The 20,917-nt window shown below is 39.5% G+C and overlaps 1 protein-coding gene across 1 annotated transcript in view; it reads right to left on the bottom strand.

The window, feature by feature from the left end:
- LOC145247498 (corticotropin-releasing factor receptor 2-like) overlaps positions 1-20,917 on the bottom strand; it is a 907,054-nt gene that overhangs the window by 164,374 nt on the left and 721,763 nt on the right. The window lies entirely within an intron of this gene.

The following is a 20,917-nucleotide window of genomic DNA, read 5'->3' as shown; positions in this document are numbered from 1 at the left end:
GGCCAGCAATTGAATTGCAGAGTCTTCCACATTTATAGCAGACAAAGCTGAGTGTTAAAACTTGTTTCACTTCTGCCTCCGCTATTCTTCTCCCTCTGCCCACAGCATGTGTTTTTTTTTTTGTGAATAATGTAAGCAGCTTTAGGGAGGAGCATCCGATCACAAGCCTCACATTTCTAACAGTTCAACGCATTAGGTAAAACTGACACATTGCCTTTCCAGAAATTTCTCTTGAGATCAGCATTATTGATTCTTTCCCTTTCAAAAACTTCAAATCCACCTCTAACTAGCCATTTCCATTCGTGCCTGAATTTCGCTAGAGTTTCCCAGTACTGAACAGAAATCCTGAAGGCTTTAAGATTATCTTTTGTGCAATTCTTGAAGCGCCATTTAGGACCATGCTGAGGACGTTTCCCAATCTTAAGCCGGCCGTAAAACAATTGCTTAGGAAGCCTCACATCCTCCATCCGAACAACATGACCTGCAAAGCGCAACCGGTTCCTCATCATCATCGCTCCAATGCTCAAACACTTATCTTCCTAGAAAATGTTCGTGCCAGGTGTCAGGTGACTGCCATTTAACATTCAGAATTCGCCTGAGGCATTTCTGTATGCTTTAAATATCGATGCTGCGTTGTTCAGCTGTTTGATTAGTAAAGTAAGACAGAAAGAACACAGATCGAGTAAACACTAATCTTAGTTTTGGCAGGGATTTCACGATCACACAACAGCCGCTTTTCTAGTGTTCCAAATGCCGTGCTGGCCTTCTGAATGCAAAGACGTATCTCAGCAAATGTGTCTACAATACCTAGCATTCTCTCCATCACATAGATAGTTGATTCAATGCATGGAGCACCAGGTGCAGGGGTGAACATCATTTTCGATTTCTGAGTTAAGCCAAAGGTGTCACATGCGACCGAAAAACAAATCATTATATCTGGCATTTTTTCGTTCTGAATGAGACACAAAGTCATCATCATCAGCAGCAGCAGCATATAATAATTACCTGACTAAACCTCCAAACGTTTGATGATTTGGCATTAAATCTTCTTAGATTGAATACTTTGCCAATAGTCCTGAAGCAAAGAAAGACACCTTTATTGCAATCCTTAAATGTGTGTGGAAGAAACACTGTGAAGTAAATTGAGAATAGAGTTGGAGTCAGAATATCCCTTTGTTTCACACCGTTGTTAACGGCAAACTCCCCAGATAATTGCCCGTTCAATGCAACACGAGTCCTCATGTTTCGGTGGAGTTCTTGAAACATTTTGACAAAAGTAGGAGGACATCTAATCCTCCCAAGAATTAGCCACAAGGCCTCTCTGTTTACGGTTTCAAACGCCATTATACTGGTTACAAATACTTGATAAAGTGGTATCTGTTATTCAATATATTTTTCCTCGACTGCGTTGCAGTAAATATCATACCCACATTATCCATACCCTCAGTGAAACCGCATTGTTCCTCATGAATAATTAATGGATAGATGTTTTTGATGAATCTATCTAACAAGACCCTCGCCAGTACTTTCCCTGCAGATTTAAGAAGTGTTAATCCAACGGCGGTGACCACAATCAGATTTTGTTCCTTTACCCTTAACAGAGAAACGAATAGGCCATTTATCCAATCTTGTTTTATTCAGGATCTATAGCATCTTATATTTGACGCAGGAGAATTTAGCTAGGTGCCTACAGTTATGTATACATTCACATTTCTTATTTATAATGTATACTTTCATATGGTATAATTGTATAGTATAATTCAAGGATGTGAATTTCACATTTCTTATATCATCCTCGAGATTCTCAATGTGTTTCGCTAATGGTGTTGGTGCATCTTCTGAACGCTTGTATTCGAAGTCTTAAATATTTGTGTGTAATTATTTACTTCCTTTCCACCGCATGAAAATCTGACACAAGGTTGGAAGGTGGCGTTAGTCAAATAAGCGCCCCTAATAAAGGAACACTTTGATCTAGCAAAATTTGGATGGACAGCCCAGTCGGCATGCTCCACTGGCAGTAAGCAGTGAACTTGCTCCAACCGAAAGCCAGATAACAAGATATGGAAAGATGAACATCTTAGGTACTACCCAGACGGTATACCTCAGTCTGACAAGTCTCTAAACGTTTGAGGACTTGGTATAAAATCTTCTGAGATTGAATACTTTGCTGATAGTCCTAAAGCAGAGAAAGACACCTTTATCGCAATCTTTAAATGGGCTAGAACCTGTCGGGCTGATTGCTGAGAAAGAATCCTCAACTGGTATTTCTATCTAATATTTGCGTTTATGTGTAAGAGAGAGAGAGAGAGAGAGAGAGAGAGAGAGAGAGAGAGAGAGAGAGAGAGTGTGTATGTATGTGTATCTGGTCGATAATTATCGTTTACTTTCCGTGAGTCAACCAAATCAACTGCTACGATGAAACACTTTTGTTTGAGTCTCTTCAAAGTACACACCCTTGAGACGTCGTTTTGTATTGTTCAAAAATTTGAAACCTACTTTTCTCTTTAATTATAGAAAAAAAAATCGAACTTTCAATATTATAGGTTTTGATGTTCTTAAGTGAAAATAATGATGAGGTCGTTTACTCTGTCATTAGCAAATCACTGGAGACATACTTGCTTCAATCATAATTTTGATAATAGTTTGATTGAAACAAATGAACTTTTAAAAAGCAAGAATGAGTATTTTTTTTAAATGAATGTATAGTAGTGTAAATTCTCCTTTATGGTTGCGAATGTTTGACAGTAAAGAAGAGATGAATCTCCGTTTATTTGCTGAGCGTTATCTCCCTTGGCAAGTGCAACGTAAAAGATTACCCTGCAAAAATTATTTTTTTTATCTTTAAGAAAGAAAGACTATTTTTAGAATCGGATTTTTTCGATCTCCGATACTTCTCGGATGAATTTCTGTACAAAACATATCTAAGAACACTGCCTGACATATAAATTACTTTTTGTGAAATTTTCAAAACATAGGCTCAGCCGCTTTGGAAACTATGAGGAATGAAGTCTCTCACACAAAGCGACACACACACACACACACACACACACACATATATAGTTTCTGTAGGTATTTAATTATTATAGTAAAAAAATAATTATGACAGCCCCTTTAAGAAAATTCGTTTCTTATCGTTGAGCACTTTCAGTTGAATTAAAGTCGGTCAATTTAGCTCTTATGCATAGATCATCGTATAACGATTTGATCACTGTCTGACTGACGTAAAGAACATTTAAAATTAAAATGTTTAAATTCAACGTTATTTCACGCGGTTAATGGAAGCCGAATTGATACGGTCTAAGCTAATCGAGCCAGAGATGTCTCGTTTTGCGGAGTTCGAATCGTTCGACTGGTGTTAATCGTGACACCCTGCACTGGAGATTCCCGAAAGGATGAAACACTAGTGTCTGTAGGTATTTATTTATTATAGTAAAAAAATTATTATATATATATGATTACTTCATTTAATCACATAAATTAATATACGAAGATAATTTATGCGTAAATTTTTCAGTATTTACTGCAACGGCGATCAATACATACGTAGAGCACGGTCGTAAGTTATGAAAATACATATGGCAATTAAGCTACAAATAATATTCCGCGTTTCATTCTCAGAATATTCTTGATAGCTTAATTGCTATATATATATATATATATATATATATATATATATATATATATATATATATATATATATATATATGCTTCTTCAGTTTTTCACAGAATATGGATACCCACGTAGGGGTACCTGCGCGTGAAATTTTTTTTGTGGCAGGAGGTGCGCAATCTCCAAACACACATCTCCTGAGTCGACATTGTTAAATACCAATGGCAAGTGAAGTGTATGTACAGGACAACTGCAAACAATGCCGGGATAAACGGAGAGCATATACAGCGCCTAGAACTCCACAATGGTCACTAACCAGGCTCAACGTTGCTTAACTTCGGTGATCTGACGAGAACCCGTGTGTCAACGCGATTATGACGTATATCACACACACACACACACACACACACACACACACACACACACACACACACACACACACACACACACACATATATGTATATATATATATATAGATAGATAGGTATATATATATATGTATATATATAGATAGATATGTATATATATATCTATATCTATATCTATATCTATATATCTATAAAAGTGAACGTGTCTGTCTATCTGTCTGTCTGTGTGTCTGTGTGTCTGTGTGTCTGTCTGTCTGTGTACATTTCCCTACGCAATAACTCTGTCAATTTTTAGTCTATAGACTCGAAATTTGAAATACCGGGTACTGAGATTTGGGAAAATCGATGTGACGGGTGTCAGCCAGAAATTTGGCTGTTAAGGGGTCAAATTTCAACGATTTGACCTTTAAGAACTCTACCAAACTCCTCCGACAATTTTGGGTCTACACCCTTGAAATTTTAGATATAGGTTCCGTGGACATGGATCTAACGTAATAACTTGATTTGAGGCCAAAACAATAAATTTTCAGGGGTCATAATAGGGGTCAAAGTTTAAAAAATTACCCCCTTTTTTTTTTGCTCAGCATACACCTCTAAACACCCGGGCAACGCCGGGCACCCATGCTAGTATATATATATATATATATATATATATATATATATATATATATATATATATATATATATATATACTTGCCTGTATGATATCTTTGCACAAAAGATTTTATAAAAATATTTAAGAGAATATCGCTGAACTACAATTTCGTGCCTTATGTATATTATTCGTTTTCTCCTGATCAATTCATAAATATTTCTATGGCGAGAACGCGTACATTAACTTTAAAGTCTCATTTCCGTTGAATGCATTTTACCACGGAAAAGAATATCTTACCAGAAAGTCTACCGTCTCTTGTTTCAAACGGGGAAATATTCGTTATTTTTCTATAGAACAATTTATTAGCGGCGGGAAAAATCCAATATGATTGCTGACATACGTGCGCTTTCCTGGTTACTTCAATGGTGAAATAGAGCCCATTTTCGTTTTTTTTTTTTTGTGTACACATGCATAGCTAATCAAAACAGATATGATGCATCTTCCTTTTATTTGGTTGCAAAGAATCGTTCATTACTTGTCAATTATTGTTTTTGTTATCATCATTTTTCTCTCCGTCTTATTATTTTTGTATTCGTGGCGTAATATCCGGCATCAATATTGCTTTAACATATTAGAAATAAGGAGACATGTATATGGTGAAACAATAATGTTGTTGCTCTAAAGAAAACAACATTAGTTTTATTTTAAAACTTTTATTTAGAATATCGGGTAATTTGATTATGTAGTAGAGCTGACGTCTATTCAATGTAGCCGCCTTCATCCTCAATTACCACCTCCATCCGTGTAAGAGAGAGAGAGAGAGAGAGAGAGAGAGAGAGAGAGAGAGAGAGAGAGAGAGAGAGAGAGAGAGAGTATATACTTGAGAAATATCACCAGGAACTTAGAAATACCTTTTCCATAAGCGCCGGTGGGAGCTCGGTGAATACTTGGCAGATGGCGGCGGTCAGGCAGGCTTAAGTGTTGTGTGGGGTCATGTTGGTGATATTCTTGACGTATGACCAAACGATATAGTCCAGTGGGTTCAGATCGGGAGAGATGGGGGTGCGGGCAGTGAAAGAAGGGTACAAAGTTGTAGCACCCTTCTGAAGCAACGCCTGGGTCTCTTTGGACTTGTGGCCCAGACTCGAGTCCTGCTGCCACACCTAGGGTTGCATCAGGGGATTTCCACACTATTTAGCACACCCAGGTACACTTTAGTGTTGATTTTCAAGCCGACTTCGAAGATTTAAGGTGGCATGATGAGCCCCTTACTTAAAAGCACACCAAAGATCATAACCATCGCCGTAAATTTTGTTTTTTTATCATTTTTTTAAATTTTAATTTAAAGTTTGTCGCCTCTAAAAAACACCCTATCTAAAAATAAAGTCGTTCTCTTCTATTTTATGCCGTTCGTCATCTCATTTCATCATCATTTAACTGTTAATCTTATTAATCCTTATGTTAAAGAACAAGTCGTCTGTTCTTGTAAGTGAATAAATATAAGATAGGATAGACGAGGATTCGAACCTGATAAGCTAGGATTGGAATTGAGAATTCCGATCATAAGTTAAAATAAATAATACAGAATGTTATTGAAAATGGAACGTAGAATAGTTAGACATCTGTTTATTGAGAAAGGAATGTAATGATGTAATTTTGTTTCTGTTAATGAAATGAAATTAAAATAAGGAATCTAGATCCGAACAATAGAAAATATTAAACATATTTGTAAAGTGGGATAGGAAAATTTGGTTAGAGAAAGCATGTCAGGCCACGAGTCAGGTATGCACGTGTTGGTCACGCAATGACATCATGAGTTCTCAATATAGAGAGCTTTAGTTAGATAAGCCAGTCAGTCATGGGAGAAAGGAGTCAGAGACAGAGCTGACATCGAACCTTGGAAGCGAATGGGAGAAGAAAGAAGTCATATAGAGACTTTGAATTCTTTGACGCAAAGCCATTGACCGGTCGAAATGGAATAAACGAACATCACCATCTTTTTGTATCTGCGTATTCGTGTTATGTTATTCAACAGAAAGGTATTGTGAATTTAAATTATAAGAACTTTGTGAAAATCATCATCTCAAAAATAGGTAAAGAAAGATATGTGTCAATGTTATAGAAACACTCCCATTCACAGAACTGTCAAACGTATACATATCAAACGGTCTATCTATCTATGTATAAATATCCCTTTCTCAAAGTGTATTACATGTGACCGGCTCTGTATTAAAATGTAGCCTCTCTCTTTATATACACGCGATATATCTGCACACCAACATGAAGATTCTAACACGAACAACAAATACATACGTAATACCTTCTAAAATAACACCCAGTATGCACCACTTATCCTTGTGCGGCTGTTGGCCTTGATAAGTGGTTACTCATTCGTAAAAAACACAGAACCATTTAGTTGTGAGGGGCTACTATTTTGGACCAGGTTTGCGGGGATGAGCAGTGAGACGTCTGTTCATACTACACTTGAATTCCTGCATGTCAGTACAGTCAGGGAAGCAGTGACCGGGAGGAGAATTCAAAATTGTAGCACTGCAAGGGAAACAACTATTAGCGTAGAAAGCTTTACGACATCTCTACATCTATAGTGATCTGTACAGTGTAGGGGTGAGATTTTGCTGCTTGTCGGGTTTGTCGAGAGTCTTGTCGTCAATAGCGTACTCGTGCTCGCAGTTCGTCAGAGCACTTGCCATTGAAATACTTGTAAAACAGATACAAAGATGCCACTTTCGGCGATGGGACAGAGGTCGGAGTTTAGTTAATAGTTCAGGACCTATGAGGTTGACCACTCTTTTTTTTTAACCCTGTCTAGGAGCGAGAGACTAGTGGCAGATGCACCAGGCCAGATGCAACAACAATACTCCATGCATGGGCAAACCGTGGCCTTGTAGGGATACAGGATATTCTGATGTGAGAGTAACCTTTTAGCAGCCTTGGCAATTCTCTTAATGTATTTGTTCCAATTCATGTTGTCTGTGAATGTTAATCCTAGGAGTTTCTGGGAAGTACATTTAGACAGTGTATCATTAGTCATGGTAATCAGTGGTTAAGAAGGTTTCTTGTAATTATAAAAGGAAATGAGCTTAGTCTTGGCAGCATTGAACGTTACTTACTAACCAGTTACAGCCCCATTCCTTTTGAGTTTTAGCATTTTTTTAAGATACTAAATACATTTGCGAATTTTAACATTATGTTGTATGTAGGTCACTTTCTAAACAAAGGGATAAAGAAATGGCCACAGTGGTCTTATAATGTCTGGAAAATAGCCAGGATTCGTGAGAAAAAAGTGCACACAATTAGGCGGAGATGACGCCATGTATGTAACGGAGAGACGGGGTGGGAGACAGTAGTGAGTGTCTAGTAGAAACCTGGACGGAAGCTTAGATGAGACGAATCGCGTTTTCTAGATGGTCAAACACAACGTACACTAATTAAACACTAAACTTACAATAATAATAGGTATATATATATATATATATATATATATATATATATATATATATATATATATATATATATATTCGTCTCATCTAAGCTTCCGTCCAGATTTCCACCAGACACTCACTACAGAAATGCTAGCATATATATATATATATATATATATATATATATATATATATATATATATATATATATATATATATATATATATGCTAGCATATTGCCCCGCGTTGCCCGGTTGTTTGGAGATATAAGTTGAACAAGAAAAAAAAAAGCGGTCAATTTTTTTAAAATTTGACCCCTATTATGACCTCTTAAGATTTATTGTTTTGGGCTCAAATAAAGTTATTAAGTTAGATCCATGTCCAAGGAACCTATATCTAAAATTTAAAGTGTTTAGACCCAAAATTATCGGAGGAGTTTGGTAGAGTTCTAAAAGGTTAAATCCTTGATATTTGACCATTTAACCGCCAAATTTCTGGCTGAAAACGGATCACAAAGATTTTCCCAAATCTCACTACCCTGTATATCAATTTCGTGTCTGTAGACTGAGAATTGACAGAGATATTGCGTAGGAAAATGTACACACACATACACACACAGACACGTTCACTTTTATAGATATATTTATAGATAGACTAATAGATTAAACAAAAATATACACGTATACATAAATATATATGGAAACAATTTTTTGTTTACTGTAAACTTTTTACGCAAATATTATGCAAGTATAAATCATGTAGAATATCTGCATGAATATAATTACACGTAATAATTAACTAAAGATGATCATCCCATAAGAAAACCGAAAAAACTAATAGAGAATTAATTAAAATGAATGTTTAAAAGAATATGAAAATTAGCTAGATCTTTTGCTAGTGAATGCATTTCCACAACCCATATATAAGAAAATCGTATTTTCTTTTTAAATAAATAGAAAAGAGCGTTGAGTTCGGCTGTCTTTTCTGTTTGCTGCTGTCCAAAGACCGACTGCCGGTCCCTGTTGGGCGGGTGAGCCTTGTTTTTATTTTTCTGCCTCCCCGCGAGGCCACTAACTGTCTTGTTTTCGAATTATTTCAGGTTGTCTCTTTTCCCGACTCGACCGGTCTGCGTCTGAGGTGGTTATTCGAAGTCATATCCAACGGAAACTTCAGCCAGGCCAACCGGGAAGAAGACGCAGAGGAGGAGGGTAGCTGGTCCGGGCTCCAGTGCAGACATGCCTAGCCCGGGGTCCGGTTCCCAGAGGGGGCTTCGGCCACCTCTGAGCACCGGATTAGGCCTCGGAAAAATTCTACCGCCACGTGGTCCGGGTTCCGCCCCCCCCCCGCCTAACCCGGGTTCTGGCGTTCGTGTCCCCGACACGCCCGCCGGTTCAGGCCCAGTAGACAGACCACTAGGATGGATTAGTGTTGACCCCCGCACAAAACTCGGTGTTGTCCCCCGCACCGCTAATCTAGGGGAATCATTTGCGTTAGGCAGCGACTCTCACGTAACTAGTCGTACTGCTGTTCCCGGCAGTAATAGTAGTAGCAGTAGATTTAGGCCAGCTGAAAGAGGTGTTCCGACTCGGTGGAATCACCAGAGGAAGAGGGCTTTAACTGTCAGCCCTCCCGCCCATAGGAGAACGGACCCCCTAGGGTCGGGAATTAAACCAGCAACCTCTGGAGATATCTCAATATTGAGAAACACCGAGTCGGAGCAGACGTTTTCGAACGGGTTGCCGGACGATAGGGACGATGCTATTAATATGTTAACGCTTCTAGATGAACAGTTGAACGCCGCGTGGCAAGCCGACTTAGAATTTAGTAGCAGCGACAGTAGCGCAGATGAATGCAACACGCGACCGCTGCTACGACAAACGAGAAAGTCGCGTCAACGAGAAAGGAAGGGGGCCGCTCAGACTGAAAACAAGAATGGGGCAGCTAGTACCACAGCCACAAAAGAACCGGCACTGACCCCTAAACCGTCGTCCCCAAAGGAGAAACCAGGAGAGTGGCCGACGTTGCCAGGGAGTTCACAAATAATAGACTCGTCAGGCTCAACTATCCCCCCGGGACAGAAATCACCGCTGTTGATGATGTCGCCGCCGCCGATAATATCAACACCGCAAACGGCCGCGGCGGCAGTAGTCAAAGAATGGGGCCCCCAGTCGCAACTAACTCCCGGGGATTACCGCCGGTTATTCGATACAAAATACAAGGATTTGACCGACGGTAATGTTATTAGAGTAGAACCGAAAACTATGGAAGAACTTTCGAAGAGAGTAATATCGTTAGTCTCCATAGACACAAAGAAACGAGCGTTAACCGGTGTGCCGAAAGACGACATGGCGAAAATTCTGGGGGAATTAAATATCCCCGCAACCTATATCTGCCGTAGAAGCTATGCAGTGTGGGATTTACTACTGCCCAAAGAAGAAGACGCCGTCAATATATTCAAATCGGAACACATGTGGCGACATATTCGACTTAAGCCGGAATATTTAAGTAAGACGTGGACGAACGTGTCTATTTTGGGAGTCCCCTGTATTCTCGGCCCTGAGCAATTAGGGGCCTTTATGAGTCAATATGGGGACGTAGAGTCCGTCATTCCTGTCCGTGGTCCCCGTAACCTTATGGTAGGGGACTACAACCTAAAAATGCGTGTTGGCAAAGAAGGATTACAAAACATCCCCCCATGCTCAGGTGCGACATATGGTTGATGAGCATTATAGTAGAAGGTCGCAGGCCCCACTGTTGGAATTGTCAACAGCAGGGCCATATGGCACGGGAATGTCCGAAAAGAAACCCGCAGACAGTAGTAGTAGTAGCAAAACCGGCGGCAGTGGTACCAGCAGCCCCTGAGAAGCTAACCGGAGGGGGCAAAGAAGCAACAACGTCGGACGGCTGGACTACAGTGGTAAAGAAGAATGGCAGAACCACTAAGACCCCCTCCACAAGAGAGAAGCCCCCTGAGGTACAAGGTCGACCGGTTCCCACAGTATCGTCAACGGTCTCTTCCACCAACGTTACAACTAAAGAAGTTGTTAGCGGCCAGAAAAGAATGCATCCGGTCTCCTCGTCTGACTCAGAAGGGGAGCACGATAAGGAAACGGCTACTGTGGTAGAGTACCAAGTGCCGAAAAAGGAAACTAAAAAGAAGGCGAGAAAAAACAAGGAGGCAGGGTCCCGTTCCCCGTCCCCTATGAATGTAGAGAAGACTGTCTCTACGGTGCAGCCACCCAAAACCCCTACCCTAACCCCATCGGCTGAACCAAAATCCCCATCCCTTTTCGATACCCCCCCAACCGGTGCCCGCTCGTTGTCCCGGGAGAAGCCGGCGACAAAAACCAACAGCGGTAGAAGAGCCGCCTCTGTATCTCCTGTAAGGAGTGAAAAGACGAAAAAGCTCCCCTACCTTCCTGGAGACCGGATTTGCGAAGTAGACCCCCTTCACGCTGACACGTATATAACGCAGCGCCATAGGGGTCTGATTAAGCCGCTTAGAGAAATGAAAATAATTGACGGGAAAAGTGTTACAAACCCTAAAAACTTCCCAGACGCCCCCCTAGTCATGACCTTTGTGCGCCATACAAAAACTGGACGCACGAAGGCCATGTGGAATATGATCGACGACGCCAGGGGGGCGATTCCAGATTTAAAGTTGGTGGAAGAGAGGCATGACTCCCTCAATCAGCTGGCGCCGAGATGCGAAGGTAGGGTTCCTATTTACGTCCACCCTTGTTTGTATAGGGCCCTTAAATTAACGTTTCCCCTGGATGTCGGAGGTATTGCGCGAGACGGACGAGTAACGTCCGAGTTGCTTTCGGGCAACCTCGCCCAGTCCTGCGGCACCCTTTCTAGCAAAGACTTTAGGTCGGTGGTTGCGGATATCTAGACACAATGGCCACGTCCTTGAGCTTGTGTAGTTTGAACGTTAGGGGCATGAGGTGCCGAAGCAAAGCCGCTAGGGTACTGAGGAACCTCATGTCGATAAATATAGATGTGGCTGCGTTACAGGAGACTCACTACGATTGCGTTGACGATCATCGGGTGCTGGAGGGGCATTATGATGTCTTTTCAACATACGGTGATAGTCAAAGTAGGGGGGTTTCTTTGTTAGTTAGGCGCACCCTTTCTGCAACGGTTAGCGTTGTTCACGCGGATACTGATGGTAGACTGATCTTGGCCGATGTTGCCGTGGCAAATAGAGCGTTTCGAGTCGTCGTGGTGTATGCGCCCAATTGCGTACGGGAGCGGGTTTCCTTTTTCCGGCGGTTGGAGGTGTTTCTCGGGGGTTCGGAACGGTTAATACTAGTGGGTGATTGGAATACCATCCTTGACCCCAGGGCAGATAAGGTGGGCGGGACTAGCGGGACGGATGGGTGTGAAACCAGTCTGTCGGACCTGATGGCTAGATGCGATCTGGTAGACAGGTATCGGGTAGATCACCCGGGGCGGGAGACGTAGACGTGGCTTTCTAGCAGGCCTTCCGCTTCAAGTACTTACTTGGATCGGTTGTTAGTTAGAAGAGGCAACATAGAATACATATCTTGTCCCACGTTCCACTGGTTAGGCCACTTTGACCACAAACTACTTGTGGCCAGGTTAGATAGCAACCCCAAGTTAGCTCGGTACTGGAAGTTAAATACCTCCCTACTGGAGATAGGTGACTTTCGGGAAAGGCTAACTAAACACATACAGAAGGGATTAGTGGGGGCGGTTACCGGGAGTAAGTGGTGGGTAAACGCCAAATCTAGCATTAGAGACTTCTCTGTCAAATATGGCCAACGCCTCGCGCTAGATAGGGCCAAGGCAGAGAAGCGTCTAGAGGATAGACTATCCCGGGCGGTGGCTGGGGGGGATTCCCTAGAAATAGGTTTAGCTAAGGCGGACCTGAGTCGTTTGGCTAGCGAGCGATATCAGGGCCAGGTAGTTAGGGCTAGAATTAAAAAGATGCCCAACGAAGCTGTGAATGTTGACAAAGCCGAAGGAGTCTATTCGCTCGGGCGCAAATCGGATGACTACATTCGTAAAATTCAGAGCCCGGAAGGGGACTCCTTAGTGTCGGCTCGGGGGATTTGCGAGCGGTTTCGAGTGCACTTTGAAGATCTCTTTGCGCAGCTGTCCAGGCTCCGCGTCCAGGAGTTTGGCAACTATTTGGCTGGTTCGCCCCGCCTGGAGGCGGCCCGAGCGGCTGGTTGCGATGGTCGGGTTACAGAGTGTGAGGTCATAGCTGCTATGAAGCAGGTCGCCTATAACAGATCACCAGGACTGGATGGACTACCCTACGAACTTTACTTGAGGATGTCGCACATGTTTGTTCCGATTCTGACGGGTGTGTTTAACCACTGGTTTGACACGGGATCTATCCCGAGTCAGGTTACCAAAGGAGTGGTCACACTTCTGAAGAAGAACGACACACATGTTGGGGGATAGATGATTTTAGGCCAATCACGTTGCTGAATACGGATTTAAAAATCCTGGCCCGAGTGCTGGCGAATCGTTTGCAGATTGTTATCGCTGACTTGGTCGAACCGGATCAGAATTACGCTGTGAAGGGAAGATCAATTCAAAATAATTTGCATTTGATACGTACAGTCATAGAAAATTTAGAAGACGACACTGAAGCCGCGCTGATTAATTTGGATCAGTCCAAGGTGTTTGATAGGGTGGATCATCGTTTCCTGATGGCTGTTTTAGAGACCGCCGGATTTGGATCCGGCTTCTGCAGATGGATCTCCATTTTGTACGCTCGGCCGACGGCAGTTGTGCAGGTCAACGGGGTGCGGTCGGCGCCGTTCGCGGTTTCTCGGTCGGTGCGACAGGGGTGTCCGTTGTCGCCCTTGCTGTATGTCCTCGCGCTGGAACCATTCCTTAGGAAAGTGAGGACCAGGGTGGCTGGACCGGCCCTGCGCGGAATTGCTCTTCCTGGCGGTGCGCGAGCCAGGGTTTCCGCGTTTGCCGATGATGTCACCGTATTTGTTTCGGGCGTCGTTGATATTATTACGGTGATTAAGGCTCTCAAGCGTTATGAACAAGTTACAGGGGCCGTAGTCAATCTCAGCAAATCCGTTGGCCTGAGGTTGGCCGCTTGGCGGGGCTCGAATGCTTTGCCTGGCGCATTTGTCTGGACGGATGGCCCGGTCCGTATTCTGGGTGTTTGGTTTGGACCCGGTCTATGTCTAGATAAGAACTGGTCGGAAGTACAGAGCAAGGTCGAAGCGTCTGTGAGGGTTTGGCTTCGAAGGGGATTGTCCCTTAAAGGTAGGGCGGAGGCATGCGCCACTTATGTGTTTCCGCTGATCCTTTACCGATTGGCTGTACTTCCTCTGCCTGCGGTCCGCATGGCGGCCTTAACGCGTGCGCTCTTCTTACTGTTGTGGAATGAGCGACGGCCACTTGTCCGTAGACAGGTCTGCACTCAACGTCTTGAAGATGGGGGCCTGGGGATGCCTGACCTGGCTAGCCACAAAAATGCCGAAAGGTTGGCGTTCCTGGGTAGAACTCTGATTGAGGAGTCTGATTGGGGTCCCGCGGTCGGTGCAGCTTTTCCCGACCTTATCCCCAATCATTTAATTGAATGCCAAAGAAGGCCGAGAGGGCAATCAAGATTCTTCAACGAATGCCGAAATGCGCTTAGAGCGATGCCAGGGTCCTTGGACCTTGCACAGCCTAGAAAGGCATTATATCGGGGATTAGTGGTGGGGACCGCTTCGGACCCGCTTGGGGAGCGGCTGCAGCTGTCGAAGGGGGAGGTTCGCTCTCTATGGAATTGGGCGCCAGGCCGGGGATACCTTAACAATTCCGAATTTTCCCTGACCTGGCGATTGGTTAGAAACGCTCTACCCCTCAATGACATATTGTTTAGAATTGGTATGGTATTTAGTCCCTTTTGTCCACAGTGCGACGAAGATAGCTTAGAAACCGTAGAACATGCTTTTTATACTTGTTCCAAGCTCCGTGAATTCTGGGAGTATGTCAATGAGGTCACGGCTCGCATCGTCCCCGATCAGGTGACGATCCTGGATTTAGCATCCGTTGTCTACAACGCAGATCCCTTGTGGCCTAGGGAGGAACGAATGGTGTTCCTAGCGACCTTGGCCGTAGCTAGACTGGTAGTGTGGGTTTCACGCATAGAGATAGGGCGTGGGGGGGGGAGCCGCCTTCTCATCGGGATCTGATTTTGTATTTTAAACACCAACTTAAAATCAAAATCAGATGCGATAGAAGGAGGTTATATCGCTCACAGTTTAGTAGGAGGTGGATTCACACCGCTAGTTTATGTGCGTTTGTACGAAACAGGCTTGAGTAACGTGTTCCCTGCCTAGGCATGGCACACGCCGACCGTAAAAGCAACCCCCAGACCAGATCAAGATAATCCCGTAGTGGATCAGTCCCTTAGCTAGTTGGTATAAATGAGTTCCATGTCCCCAATTTTTATTTTAGGTGTTAGGATATCTCCAAAGAAGCCCAGTCCTGATTAATTTATTTTAGTCCAAACCCGTCCCGATGTTATTTTTCTTGGAGGTCACCGAATATCCCTCCCCCCTTTATTTTGTCCGTAGCTGTGCCCACTCCCTCTTAGGAAGTGCTCCCTTGTTTTCGGCCGATACCGGAAAACAGGAAGCATTTCAAAATTAAATAGGTAAGGGTGGGTCCGTACTAACACATTCACCGTTTAACGTTTTATTTGGTTCATTTATTTTTTATTACTGTTATTTTTCTTTATTTTGGGGTGTTTTTAAGGCTCTCATTATCCCCGCCCATCATCCGCATATATCATACACATCACAATTTCATCCGCATATATCATACACATCACAATTTCCATTTTGTCATTATTTCATTGTAAATATAAAGTCATTATATATTTTATTTAAAAAAAAAAAGAAGAAAAAAAAAGCCATTGTATATAATTTTATTGTTATAAAAAAAAAAAAAAAATTGTACATATTGTCATCTGGGGCTTTAAGTAGATCCAACTCCTAGAGTGAATGCGGTATTGTGGTGATTGCAACTAGTGATAGGGAATAGACAAGTGGACGACCCCCGACACCCATCTTCCCCCCACACCCTTTCTGGCCTCATGCCACATTTAAAAAGAATTAGTTGCCTGTTTTATATAATTTTAACCCTAAAATTCTGTAAAATTTGTGATTTTTCTTCTTAAATAAATATTTAAATAAATAGAAAAGAGGGTTGCCTTTTTTCTGTTGTTCTTGGCCTTCGGATCGGGATCAAAGAGTAGTATCTGTTCTGCAGATGCTGCACTTAAGGTACTTTGTCCCGGTCAATGGAGGGGAAACCCTCTAATACTGGGACAATTATTATTTTTGGCCCCAACCAGAGTGCCCCTTTTGCCTTTTTTTCCGGGAGCTGGTTTAATCCCACATTAAAAACGACCTTGTGTCACATTTTTCTTTGGTGGGAAAGCAAATAAATACTAATAGAAAAGAGAGTTTTTAATATGAATATCAATACACACAAAAGAAGAATAAATTTATATATATATATATATATATATATATATATATATATATATATATATATATATGTATGAATAAAAAATCAATACGAAAAATATATGAATGTTTATATCTTTTCTGTATTTAATTCCTGTGTGTTGACGTGTAGGAATACAAAAAGTCTTTTGAAACAAAAAAACAAGAATGTTTCCTTCAAAAGCACATAATTTTCGACCGATACTTCGATCTTCCTCAGTGTAAATGATAGAAAACATGAGTGAGCGGGCAGAGTTAGCAGCGGGGGGAAGGGGCACGGGTATAGCCATTAAGGTAAAGATCTATCTGAATATGACCCTTCCAGCATTTTCGACTTGGAATGGTCAGCAACTTGTGTGGCCTCTATTCAAAACCAAGTCCTTCCACGCCACCCCACGAATATATATATATATATATATATATATATATATATATATATATATATATATATATATATAAATCACAGAAAAACTGCCATCAAATCTAAAGTATCTAAAGTATGGATATTATGCTTCCGAATTTTTTAGATGAGGATTGATTATTGGCATTAAAAAAATATTTAGACTACTGTCCTCATCTTGAATGTTGTTTTCACAACATTTGGTGGATCTTGCCAAACTTGTGAATCTTTCTGCCGAACCTGTGAATCTGTACGAAATTTTATACGGAACGCTTTATTTAAACCACACGGGTTGCATGTTCTTGTCCCGTCAGCCATGACCGGGTGAAAATCTTTACTCAGTGCTTTATCTGTTGTCACGTGTCCTTGAATAGAGTTATGTCACATCAAGTGCAGATAAATGCAACTAATTTAACACATTTACAAATAACCGGAAAAGTTTTGCACACGAAAATCATGACAAAATAACTGTAAAGCAGGGTTTTCCAAGCTTAAGGACACAATGGAGCCCCTGAGGAAGACAACGGTTTTACACGTAGCACTAACAAGATAATTTCTAAAATAATGTGCCTTGTTTCGGGTGAAAATGAGATAATATATATATATATATATATATATATATATATATATATATATATATATATAATGCAGTTTTTCATTTATAAAACATTTAAATATATATTTTTTTAATTCAAATATCTATTAAATATTTTACGTGCATAAAAGTTATCCCTGGACAAGCGTGTTTCTAGGTTTCACCTGTCGTCAGCATGGCAACACGCGTGTCCATAGATAAATTTTATACACGTAAAATATTTAATAGACATCTGAATTAAAAAAAAAACAATATTCAAATGTTCAATAAATAAATAATAAAACAAACATTGGTAATAATAATTAAAAAGTATGTCCCAAATGAGAGCGAGTCGAATATAAACAAAGGGCAGATAACTCCCTTAAAACGTTCAGGTGATACGTAATAATACAGAATCGCTAATAAAATGAATAAATAAATAATTATCTTATATATATATATATATATATATATATATATATATATATATATATATATATATATATATATATATATATATATATATAGGGCCCCGAAACATGCATGTACGTAGATTACTGTTTTAAAAATAAATAAATTAATTAAAATATTATTTGTTTACGTCCAAAATAAAAATTGGGCAGTTTCTAAAAAAAAAACAAAAAACAAACAAACAAAAAAAAAACATCCGATCTTCAAGGTGGAAACGCTAATCTTAATATCGTTTAAAAAAATCAACAACAAAAACTACAAATATATATATATATATATATATATATATATATATATATATATATATATATATATATATATATATATGTATATATATATGTATATATATATGTATATATATATATATATATATATATATATATATATATATTGTCCTCCAAGTATATGGAAACAAATGATATTACTCCGTCAACTTAAGTAATGTGACCACGTTCTTTACCAGTGCCCGTTGAAGACTAATTACGATGGAGACAAGAACCACAACTCCAGTCGCCAGAAAAGCTAAAGGCAATTATCTTTCGTCCGTTCTTCGTCGATTCTTCCATCTGACACTAAAGAAAATCACGACAAAAAAAATCGAGTTGCTAATCGATCAATCACCTGCCATGATTTTATCACTTTGCTGACCCGAAGAATACAAAAAGGAATCTTTCGTTCCCGACAAAATCAATTTTTTTATCACTATCCCAAATTAGCATCGCGAACTATATTATCAACAAATCACATTTATAATACGTATATCATTCAAATGATAATTAAATAATATCCGATAAAACTAATAATAATACACAGTACTCATATTTTGAATAATAATAATAATAATAATAATAATAATAATAATAATAATAATAATAAAAATGATAATAATAAAATAATAATAATAATAATAATAATAATAATAATAATAATAATTAAAAAAAATTTTTTTTAATTACATTTTCACACCAAACAAGGCAAATTGCCACTTTGGTGTAGGGGGCTACTATCAGGGGCAACAACTACTGGGGTATTATGTAGGGATTTGGGCAGCAAGATGTCTGTTCACGTTACACTTGAACTTCTGCACGTCAGTACTGTTGGGGAAGCAGGGACCTGGAATGGAATTCCAGAGTCTAGCGGTTCTGGGGAAGAAACTATTGGAGTAAAAAGATCTTTTACATCTAGGGATCTCTACAGTGTGGGGGTGGGATTTAGCAGCCGGTCGGGTTTGTCGAGGGTGCTCACGTCGTGGGGGCACAAGTGATTGCAGTTCGTCAGAGCATTCACCACTAAAATACTTGTAGAAAAGGCAGAGGGATGCAAATAATAATAATAATAATAATAATAATAATAATAATAATAATAATAACTAGCGGGACCTGTGGAAATTCCACAGGGGACTCATTCATATGTAATATATTGATGTTGGCATTCTGTAGATGTTCAGTGTAAATGGAGACGCTCTGATATTTTTGTAGCTTTTTTGTTAAAACTGTAAAAGTATTTATCTAAGCTAGCAGGGACGCCTTGCACATCCCGGTTGTAAATCACGTTTAAAAATGATATTTTAATTCTTGTAGATTTCGTATACATTATTATAGAGTTAATGTTCTATCGATTTTGCGATTAATATTCTATCGAAGTTGCGATTTCAAAAAAAAAAAATATCCATATGACTTGGTGGCATTAGCTATAATTGAAACTGAAAAAAAATTATGATATATATATATATATATATATATATACACATATATATATATATATATATATATATATATATGTATATATATATATATATATATATATATATATGAAAATAAAAATTACAATTAAATTTACAAAAATGATCCAAAGATGGTAAAATTAAAGTATATTATAAATATTAAAGAATTAGTATTCATAAAGTTATCTCAGCCAGATGTAAAAGCTCGATAAAACCAAATAGGAAATAGAGCTTATAATACGAGCAAACAGTTAATAAAACATGTTAAAAAACACTTTGAAACGAGTTAAAAACATATTTAATCTGAAAAGGAAACACTAGATAAGTGGATAGTCCTTAATCCGCGGAGTTTTGAAGAAATACTTTCCTTCTCATCAGAGGGTAGGAATTAGCAAAATGCGGGATCGGATTTTACATGCAAAAATATTTTATGAAACAACAAGTAAGTCAAAGATCTTACTTGATAACAAAAAAGGTGAAGCAGAGGGAATATGGTGAAGAAAAAGACACATGAATGGATAGTCTGGGTGAAGATAAATATTTATCTTCACCCAGACTATCCATTCACATGTAATCACCTTTTTCTTCACCATATTCCCTGTGCTTCACCTTTTTTGTTATCAAGTAAGATCTTTGACTTACTTGTTGTTTCACCAAATACTTTTGCACACAAAATCCGATCCGGCATTTTGCAAATTCCTTCCCTCTGATGTGAAGGAAAGTATTTCTTCGAAACTCCGCGGATTAAGGACTATCTACTCATCTAGTGTTTCCTTTTCAGATTAAATATGTTTTTAACTCATTTGAAAGTGTTTTTTAACATGTTTTATTAACTGTTTGCTCGTATATATATATATATATATATATATATATATATATATATATATATATACTTGAGCTCTTTCAGCTATAATCGAAACCGAAACCAAAACTTATGAAGAATTCTTGATAAAATTATTTATATAAAAAAATAGATTACTGGAGTGCAATCAGTTATAATTGAAACCGAAACCAAAATCTTATGAATACTTCTTGATAAAATTATTGTATGCTCTTATCAACGTAAGTAAGGAAAATTATATATTGGTTCAACCAATTATTAATTTTCCTTACTCTATAATTTAAAAATTAAAAATCCTCATTAAATTTAAATTACCAAAGTATGACATATGTATTATTATTTTAAGTGTCGTATTTTTTTCGGCTCCTTTGGTTTCGTTTGGTCTGAATTA

The sequence above is a fragment of the Euprymna scolopes genome, chromosome 25 (assembly GCF_053919585.1).
Source record: "Euprymna scolopes isolate OS-2025 chromosome 25, ASM5391958v1, whole genome shotgun sequence".
In the NCBI taxonomy this organism is placed as follows: domain Eukaryota; kingdom Metazoa; phylum Mollusca; class Cephalopoda; order Sepiida; family Sepiolidae; genus Euprymna; species Euprymna scolopes.
Note: the sequence above shows the minus strand (reverse complement) of the source record. Positions and strands in the feature narration are given on the sequence as shown.